This window comes from Ceratotherium simum, chromosome 37, assembly GCF_057802395.1.
Source record: "Ceratotherium simum simum isolate JZ-2026a chromosome 37, ASM5780239v1, whole genome shotgun sequence".
Taxonomy (NCBI): Eukaryota; Metazoa; Chordata; class Mammalia; order Perissodactyla; family Rhinocerotidae; genus Ceratotherium; species Ceratotherium simum.
Genome location: NC_141936.1, coordinates 15,851,388 through 15,862,554, shown reverse-complemented (window position 1 = coordinate 15,862,554; position 11,167 = coordinate 15,851,388).

The window sequence follows — 11,167 nt, the reverse complement described above, 5'->3', positions numbered from 1 at the left end:
AACTATTCAAATAATGAGTGTAAGCGTGTCCTTTTTAAAGGGAAAAATACTACCATTTTGGTTAATGAATAGTACCCTTAAGTTTTAGAGATGTAGCTTTACATTGGGTTTCCTTCAGAAGAACTGAAAGTAAACTAATTTGAACAGAATATGTAACAGAATCTTCTTGGATGAGAGTTGTTGTGCCTCTTGTATTGGGCTGAACTTGAACTTACACCAGGCATAGCTGCACAATTCCTCAAGTACCAGAGGACTCCAGGAAAGCTGGTTTCCAGTTTTTCCAACAGGATTTTAAAATGCTTTGAATTCACCTTTTTTTTTTTTTTTTTGCTAATTCACTCAAATTGTACCTATCAAATTTTCTTAACAAAGATGAAGGTTCATTAATTGGCAAAGTATTTTTTGCCGTTTGTGTATTAACGCCCACATAAAATTAATCAAATCACACATATATTTGCACTTTTATGAATGGTCTTTGTTGAAAAGAATAAGATTTCATGAAATAGAGACCATCCTGGAAAATCTGGGATGTAGAGCTTTTGTCTCCATGGCAACTAGCTAACTAGTTGCACCTGGTCCTCCAGGGTAATTAATTTCTTCTGTGCTGGGATAGTCTGCTGCTTCTCAAGGCCAGCAAAAGAGAAGAAACAAGATGACCTTTCTTTAAAACAAAACACACTTAAATCTCACATAGAGAAATCAGACTTTTGTGTACACTCTAATTTCACTCTTGCAGTGGGTTTTGCATTTGAGCAATAAAATGGGAGGCCAGATTTTGAGTTCTGTTGAGCTTACTTTTCAGAGAGCTCTATTGCATCAGCCATATTTGTAGGATCTTGAAGATTTTTTCTCCTGCTTGAATTAGTTCAGCTGAATCAATAGCTGTTTGTGGGTACATATTTGCACAGTGTGCTTCGCCTAAAAAGGGAAGGGGAAATGTCGGAAGACCTACATACTGAATATCCAAAGACTGGTGATCCTTAATTCTGGTGGCATGTTGGAATCACCTGGAACTCTTTTAAAACAAACCAAGCCCCATCCTTCAGAAATTCTGACTTAATTAGTTTGGGGTGAGGCCCAGGTGCCAGTAATTTTCAAAAACTGATTAGAATGTGCAGCCATAGTCAAGAATCAGGATTAGACAGTATAGTAACTTAGTTAACTTTGACCCAATGAAGTAAACTCTTTGTAGATAAAGGTTGGGTAAATATATGATGTTTATTAAAGTGGGTTACTGTTTGTTGCTTAACATTCCTTCTGTGCTACAAACTAATGAAAGCTTCAAGGAATGCTTAAGGTAGGAGATATAGAAGTTAATGTTCTTTAGTTTTCTTTTTTTCAATCCAAGTGTGATATAACTTAAGCTTTTAGAATATACCTTCCACCTGAGAATATTACAATGTCTGAATCTCAGTGAGCCTCATTTTAGAAAGTTTTCCCAGCTGTGTACTAGAATCAGACTATACTGGCTCCAAGAGCTGATTGTAAAATTTTCAGAAATTTAGCTAGCTGGCTGTTAAACAATTAGTAGCTTGAAATTGGCCCTGGTGGGAGTATTTACACCATGGTAATCAGCAAATGCTACAAATCAGAGCTTTGTTTCTTCTAAAGAGTGAGTCATTAAACATCTACCTGCAAGCCACTGATTTTCACCTGTGAAAATAAGGTCAAAAGGACGAAATTTGACTGGGCTTCAAATATTTGCCAACTCCTGTTTTTACAGATAAAGAAACTGAGGCTCAGAGAGTTTAGGTGACTTGTCAAGAAAATTGCTGGTGGACCCAAGAACAGAAGCCAGTTCACCAGACTGTCTATCACATCTGTCTTGATTCTGGTCTATGTAGCAAATGCTTTCAAATGTCAGCTCAGCATTTTACAAATAAGCATCCATCCATACAGTATTATTTTAGGGGCACAGGTATTTTTGGTGAAGATGCCAGAATTCTGTAATAACTATGATACATCTAGACAGTGGAGTATTATGCACCCATAAAAAAGGAATGAGAGACTTCTGTATACAGACACAGGAAGATCTCCAGTGTATATTGATAAGAGAAGAAAGCAAGGTATAGAACAATGTGTATAATATGCTACTTTTTGTTTACAAAGGGAGAAATAAGAATATACATAATTGTATTTGCAAAAAAGAAACACTGAAAGGATAAAAGAGAACCTAAAAAAAATGACTCCCTAACAGGGTGGAGGGAAACAGGGCAGTAGAGGCAAGATGTCTCTGTGTTGAAAACCAAATGAAGGCTCCGAAAACTGACAGCTGGTAACAACCCACAGTGTTCCCTATAAACATAAACAATTTCACAGAATTTCAACATCAGATGAGGTCACATCATATCCCTGATGGAACCAGGTCTGAATAAGACCATTCTGTAATCATGTCTGAACACAGACAAAAACAAGGATACCACACAACCACCAAATCAACAAATATTCTTCTCTCTCCGCTAACATGAGTAACTACTCTTTCTCTACCATGACAACTCTAGCTTCACTTTCTCCCTTCTGCCTCCTAGATGAAAATTAAGATTCTCAATCATTGAATAGTCCCCATTGCCTTCCAGCACCTAATTTGGCCAATGGTTTGAACATCCAAAAGCATAATAGTTCTGAAATATACTAAATTATGAATATCTAAGATTATATTATAAATTCATAAAAGAGAAAGCAGGTTATTATACCAACTTGATTTTATTATCTAATATAATGAGCCATGTAACTGTATTCTCAATGAGCACAAAGAAACTAATTGAATGCAAGACCAACCAGAACTGGTACAAGAAAGAAACGCTGAAATGGAAGTAAAAGGGAAAGATATATTTGTCTACAAAATTTGGCTCACAGCTTGAAATTTTCTCTAGCTAAAGATAAGTGGTCTTTTCTTCAGCCAACATGAATAATCTCATATAAATCCTTGACCTTGCTAGGTTCTTTTAACTTCGTTTCTATAATGAGATGAGCAGTATTTTTCATTCACACCTAATCTCTGAGCATCAATCATGTGCCAGGCATAAAGGATTCAAAGATGAATAGGATCTGGTTGCAGCTATCAAGGAGTTTGCTTCCTAAAGAGTGAGGCTGAATTTCTCCTCCTCCTTCTCAATTCTGTTTGAATATCTATTACCTAGGAAAGCATCCCTGCAGTGATCTGATGCACGACTCGTGGCTCTTGAAGGGCAGGGAACATGTATAACTTATTCACTATCACCTTCCTGGTGCCCAACAATGCATCTAATACAAGTGGACTCTTGTACTGGGTTGAATAGCATCCCCTCCCTTCCTCATTCATGTCCACCCAGAACCTCAGAATCTGACCTTGTTTGGAAATAGGGTCTTTGCAGATGTAATTGGTTAAGATGAGGTCATATTGAATTAGGTGAGCCTTAAATCCAATATGACTTGTGTCCTTATAACAAGAGAAGATCCACAGAGGTACACAGAGGGAAGAAGGTCATGTGACGACAGAGGCAGAGATTGGAGTGATGCAGCTGCAAGCCAGAGAAAGCCAGGATTGCCAGAAACCAGCAGAAGTTAGGAAAAGGCAAAGGAGGAAAGACAAGGAAACATTTGCAATTGCTTTCTCAGTTTTCAAGACATTTCTGAAAGCATAAGAACCTAGGTCTCCCAGCAACTTGGAAGGCATATGGCATACAGGTTAAGGAACAGGACTTCCAATCAGACTCTCTGGGTTTGGGTCCTGGTCCTTTCACTTATTACGCTGTGAGCCCTCAGCCAGTTGACTTAACATCTGGGTGCTCAATTTCTACATCTGTAAAATGATGAAAGTAATAATAACTACCCTTGATTGTGAAGAGGATTTAATGAGATTATACATGTAAAGTAAGAACTTGCACTATTGAATACGTGGCCATGAGCCACACGTGGCTACTGAGCACTTGAAATATGGCTCCTCCCCACATTGAGATGTGCTGTAAGTAAAATTCACACCAGATATCGAATACTTAGTGTGAAGAAAAAAATGTAAACATCTTGTTAATACTCCTTTTATATTAATTACGTGTTGAAATGAGAATATTTTTAATATATTGGGTCAAATAAAAAGTATTACTGGGGCCAGCCCGGTGGCCTAGTGGTTAAGTTCAGCACACTTTGCTTCAGCGACCTGGGTTCGGTTCCTGTGCATGGACCTACACCACTCGTCAACCCACATACAAAATGGAGGAAGACTGGCACAGATGTTAGCTCAGGGTGAATCTTCCTCAAGCAAAAAGAGGAAGATTCGGGCCATCCCCGTGGCTTAGCGGTTAAGTGCACGCTCGCCACTACTGGCAGCCCGGGTTCGGATCCTGGGAGCGCACACCAACGCACCACTTCTCCGTCCATGCTGAGGCCGTGTCCCACATACAGCAACTAGGAGGATGTGCAGCTATGACATACAACTACCCACTGGGGCTTTGGGGAAAAAAAGGAGGAGGCTTGGCAATAGATGTTAGCTCAGAGCTGGTCTTCCTCAGCAAAAAGAGGAGGATTAGCATGGATGTCAGCTCAGGGCTGATCTTCCTCACAAAAAAAAAAAAAAGAGGAAGATTGGCAATGGATGTTAGCTCAAGGGTGAATCTTCCTCAGGAAAAAAAAAAAAAAGAAAACTATTAAAGTTAACTTCACCTGCGTTTTGTGTGTGTGGCTACTAGAAAATTTAAAATTACATATGTGTTTCAAATGTACAGCTCACAATATACTTTTATTGGACAGCCCTGGAATAAATGGTGCCTGGCCACAAATAAAATTACCTCCACTTAGAAATACGTAGAATCATTGTAAAATTCAGTGTTGGATATTGATTCAGAAGTAGGATATAAAAGATTGGTGTGGGGGCAGGGAAATAGTTCCAAGCATAAGAAAGATTATATAGTGTTTTTGGCTCACTATAGATGCCTCTCCCAAGTCACTTGTCTGTTTTTCCTCAGAGTTACCATTTAGCGGCACTTGCTATATGTCAGGCTCTATACTAAGCATGTTGCACTCACCATCTTATTGAATAATACAGTCCTATAGTTTGTGAATAACATATGTAACTTATAATACATAATATGTGTTATTTAGAACTGATGTTAAGGTTTCTATTAGGTTAATATACATCATTCACTCTTGAACTATATAATGCCTCTGGAGTGGGAAAGAAATGGCAGTCACAGAAAGTGTGTCCATGTCACAGGCAGTGAGCACCTCTGACCTGGGTATGCCCATGGGAGTGTAATTCAGATCTGAACATTATCTGATTCATCTTGTTGGGAAAAGGGCAAGATTCCCTTCTGGAGAAAGAGTGGAAAACTAGAAAATCTTCTAAAGCCTGGCATTTCCTGGAAGCACCACTGACCCTTTAAATCTTAAAGCTCCCTGCCCTGCAGACACGAAATATGAACCTACTTAAACAGTATTTCTTCTCTTTTGAGTTGAGCTGAAGAAAAATCCTCCTCACCCAGCTTTTTGACATTTCAATTGAGTTAATCCTTAAAGGAATTGTAATCTCCAATTAAGAGGTGATCTAACTCTTGGCATCTATGCAGAGGCAAGAGAAAAGCAAGAACAGAGCGTCGATCTTGTCCCTGTTGGGGTCACATTTATGCTGTGTACTCTTTGCAGAAACAAGAAGGGGCATGAGTTTCTCTTGGCATTGAACCTGTAGTGCCTGAGCTACAAGGAGCAAAATCATTATGAGCTTTAGATAAGGCATTAACCTTCCCCACCAAGAATTGATGTTAGGACTTAATCTCTGGAAGATACCAGAGTGATAATGCCCCTTTCTGTTTTCACCAGGCACCAAAATGACCTCTTCTTCCTTGTTAAAAGATAGAGTGAGAGAATTTGCTGGGTCAGCTGGAGTGACAGTATGAGGGATACTGGTTAGATGACAAGACCAGTTCCCTATGATACATGCTCTCTCTTATAATGCATTTGAGTGTTTACTCTTCAATCTTGTAAGCATTTTCATTATTTTCCCCATTAGGAGACATTTAGACGTTTTTCCTACTCATCCCCCCCAATAAATTTTAATGTCACAAATATACTGTATATCTGTCTATGTACTGCATGTTTATCTGTGCTTTATGCATAAAAAGTAAAATTTTTTCACTCTCCAAGAACAAATTATGGTTCCCTTGGGTGCGATATTGCCCTTGTTGAGAATGTACGAACTGGAGTGAGTCTTTTAAGATAACACTGCATAATCAACAAATTAATAAACACTCTTAAAATGACTATCAGAGGACTGAAACATGCAGACTTTGTCTTTGCTATCTTCCCACCTCCAGAAAGTTGTCTTTAGTTAACTGGCTTGATATATAGAGAAAAGTATGTAGTTATGGTAGCACACTGCTCCATGTGGGCACTGTAACTCAACCAATGCTGCCTTCAGGGATGGGAGGGTATTTCATCCAGAACTAATTGCCCTATATAGGTTACCAAATTACTGCAAACTTTGACAGCCTGGAATATTATGGAACAAAAAGCAAGCTTGAGAATATAATATAATAATATTATCACAAAGAAAAAAATTTCTGGGTAGAAAGTGGAAATTTTTTGCTCAGCCTAGTGTTGATTACTGTAAAATAGAGAACATGGAGGAATATCAAACAGAATATTATTTTAAGCAAATATACTTTTCTCAATAAAAAACCGTATTACTCACCAGTGATCAAATTACTAAACATCTAGGAGTCAACCATAGTTATCATTTGACTCTCTTTCTGCAGTTGATACATTTGCTACATTTCCACTGCCAAAGATATTTCTCCTTGAGGCTTTTTTTATACTATTTAAGAAAGTTTCTTAAAAATTAAGAGTTGCATGCTTATGAGTCTGACTTTTCATTGACCAAGTCTTAAGGCTTTGAGGGATCCTGAGCTGGAAACCATGGTGATGGCTTTTGTAAATATCACATTAGCATAATAAGCAGTAGATTTTGGCTTTGCAGTGGGAATACACATTTTATCCAGTACTAAAAATAGATTATTGAGATTATCTTGAAACCAGCTTCAGTGATCCCAACACATTAAATGGATCATATGGAAAAATCCTGTGTTCCAAGGGAGTTTATTGCTCTAAGAAGTAAGCAGGTGTGCAGTTGGACACATCATTTACCCAGCCTTCAGACCTCTTAGCAAAACAACTTCTTTTAATGAGTAATAAGATTCACAAAAGGAAATTACCTCATCTCCCTTGATTATCTGAAACTACGTAAACTTCTCGGAAGAAAAGCAATAAGGACAACAGTAAACAAATAGTTCATTTTATCCGCATCATTCTTTTCTGTGCTGAAGAGCATCTTCTTAAGGTGTTCTGTTTTAGACGTAAGCATGATGGTGAAATACTTACTAGTGAAAACTAAAATTGCCTGCTGATCACCTGCTTAGAGGTATTTTGTGTTTCTTGTCAATAACAAAATCAAATACAATTTATTAATACATTTTGATGTTTCTGTCTCTTTTGTGGATCATTGACTAGTCACAACTGTGTTACCTTCAATGAAAACAGCAGGGAAATCTTCATTGATATTCTTTATGATTCCTAGAGTGTGCTAAGGGTCAATGGAACTGTTGGGAAAAGTTATTTTGCTTCCCTTCACATTCAGGCCACTGTAGAACTCATCGGTGGCCTGAACATCTTGAGTCACTGAAACGCCATTGAACTCAGAAGCAAAGACATCTGAACATGCCTGAAGAAAAAAACTGCAAAGAAAATGAGACAAAATTGTAGGCACTGTCCAAAGATGTATAAAAACAATTATACACCACAACCAAGTGGGAGGTATTCCACGTATGCAAGGCTAACTGAACATTCGAAAATCAATTAATGTAATCCATCACATCGAAAGACTTAAAAAAGATAAATTACATGATCATATCAATAGATGCAGAAAAAGCATTTGAAAAATCTAACACTCATTCATAATAAAAGCTCTCAGTAAACTAAAAATAGAGGGAAACTTTCTCAACTCGATAAAGACTATCTGCAAAACCCTGGAACTAACATCATACTTAATGTCAAAAAACTCAAAGCTTTTCCACTAAGATCAAGTACAAGGCAATGATGTCCTCTCTCACCACTCCTTTTCAACATTTTGCGGGAAGTCTTTGCTAATGCAATAAGGCAAGAAAAGGAAACAAAAGATATACGGATTGGGAAGGAAGACATAAAACTGGCTTTGCTCACAGATGACATAATCATCTATGTAGAAAATCCAAAAGAATTGGCCAAAAACTTCTAGAATTAATAAGTGATTATAGCAAGGTTGCAGGATACAAGGTTAACTTACAAAAGTCAATTGCTTTCCCATATGCTAACAATGAACAAGTGTAATTTGAAATTAAAAACACAATATCATTTACATTAGCTCCCAAATAAATGAAATATTTAGGTGTAAATTTAACAAAGATGTGTACAAGATCTATGTAAAGAAAACTACAAAATTCAGATGAACAAAATCGAAGAAGAATTAAGTAAATGGAAAGAGAGTCCATATTCATGGATAGGAAGACTCAATATTGTCAAGATGTCAGTTATTCCCAACTTGATCTATAGATTCAGTGCAATCCCAATCAAAACCCCAACAAGTTATTTTGTGGATATTGACAAACTGATCCTAAAGTTTATATGGAGAGGCAAAAGATCCAGAATAGTCAATACCATATTAAAGGAAAAGAACAAAGCTGGAAGACTGACGCTACCCAACTTCAAGACTTACTATAAAATTACAGTAATTAAGACAATGCCCTATTGGCAAAAGAATAAACAAGCAGATCAATAGAACAGACTAGCGAGCCCAGAAATAGACCAACATAAATATAGTCAACTGGTCTTTGATAAAGGAGAAAAGGCGACACAATGAACCAAAGAAGTCTCTTCTACAAACGGTGCTGAAACAAGTGGACTCCCACATGCAAAAAAATAAATCTAGACACAGAGCTTACACCTTTCACAAAAATTATCTCAAAGTGAATCATAGGCCTAAATGTGAAAAGCAAAACTATATAACTCTTAGAAGATAACATTGGAGAAAACCTAGATGACCTTGGGTATGGTGTTTCCCCTTTAGATATACCACCAAAGACCCAACCTTTGAAAGGAATAATTGATAAGCTAGACTTCACTAAAATTAAAAACTCCTGGTCTGCAAAAGACAATATCAAAACAGTTAGAAGACAAGCCACAGACCAGGAGAAAATATTTGCAAAAGACACATCTGATAAAGGACTGTTATCCAAAATATACAAAAAACTCTTAAAACTCAAGAATAAGAAAACAACCAACCAAATTAAAAAATGGGCCAAAGTCCTTAACAGAGACCTCACTAAAGAATATATACACATGGCAACTAACCATCAGAAAAGATGCTCCAAATCATATATCATCAGCAAAACACAAATTAAAACAACAATGAGATATTACTACATATGTAGTATTAGAATGGCCAAAACCTGGCCACTGAGAACACCAAATCCTGGAGAGGATGTGAAGCAACAGGAACTCTCATACATTGCTGACGGGAATGCAAAGTGATACAGCCACTTTGGAAGACAGTTTGGCAATTTCTCAAAACTAAACATAATCTTACCATGCGATCTAGCAATTGAGCTCCTTGTTATTTACCCAAAAGAGTTGAAAACTTATGTCTACATAAAAACCTGCACATGAATATTTATAACAGCTTTATTCATAACTGCCAAAACTTAAAAGCAGCCAAGATGTCCCTCAGTATGTGAATGGATATATAAACTGTGGCACATGCAGACAAAGGACTATTATTCAGCGCTAAAAAGAAATGAGCCATCAAGTCATGAAAAATCATGGAGGAATCTTAAAACCATATTATTAAGCGAAAGAAGCCAATACGAAAAAGCTACATACTGCATGGTTCCAACTATATGACATTCTGGAAAAGACAAAACTATGGAGACAGTAAAAAGATTAGTGGTTTCCAGGGGTTGGGGTGGTAGAGATGAATAGGTAGAGCACAGAGGATTTTTAGGCCAGTGAAAATGCTCTATGTGCTATTATAATGACAGATGTATGTCATTATACATTTGTCCAGACCTATAGAATATACAACACCAAGAATGAACCCCAAGGGAAACTACGGACTTTGGGTGATTATGATGTGTCCATGTAGGTTTATCGTTGGTAAAAAAATGTACCACTCTATATCAAAATTGGTCATCTCCAGGAGGCAAAAAATAAGTAAGGAGGGAATTGAACAATATAATAAGTAAACTCATGTGGGTGTGTGTGCCTACCCATGTGTGCACACGAACTCATGTATGTAGGAGAAAGACCCTTCCATTCTTTGAATAGAGAAGATACACTTCCCCCCCAATATGTTCACGGAACATTTTAAACAGTTGATCCATATTTGACCACAAAGAAAATTTTGATACATCTTTGCATTATTTCACTTTTTGCAACAATCATGTATTACTTTTATAATGCAAAAAAAAAAAAACCACACCAAAATAAAGGAAAAATTTAAAGATGAAAAACAAAATGTACCACTTTGATGAGAGATGTTGATAACGGGGGAGGCTATGCACATGGGAAATCTCTGTACCTCCCTCTCAATTTTGTTGTGAATGTAAAACTGCTCTAAAAAAATTAAGTCTTAAAAAAATTGTAGGTGCTGGAGAACAGGGTTGTGGAGTGTAACAAAGATATTCAACGATTGTGGTGGTTGTTTAGTTTTGTTTTCTTTTCCCCTGAGAATCTATATTATTTAAAATAGCTAAAAGAACTTCTTCAACCTGAAAAGAGAATTATGGAAAACTTAATCTTCAAGTAAGTTATTTCTAACAAATTAATTCTCATGCAAATTTATCGGATTTGCTGAAGTTATCAGTTCCTTGACATAGATCTATTTTTTTTGACACAGTAAAATAGTTTCTCAATTTGATCTGTATATGTAATGTACTTCCTAACTCAGCTAAACACATATTCCCTGCAACCAGTCTCCAATGACCAGAGTCAAGATCTTGAATATGGAGTAAGTAGAGAGAAGAAAGAAATCCCTTTCTGAATCAAAAATATCAGTTTCTAAATGCATGAATCATTGATATTGAATAGGAAGCCTAGTCCTATCTCATTTGAGTTGCATTAAGGACCCTGGCTTCTTTGGACAAGCCATTTATTCTTTTTTAATCTCTGT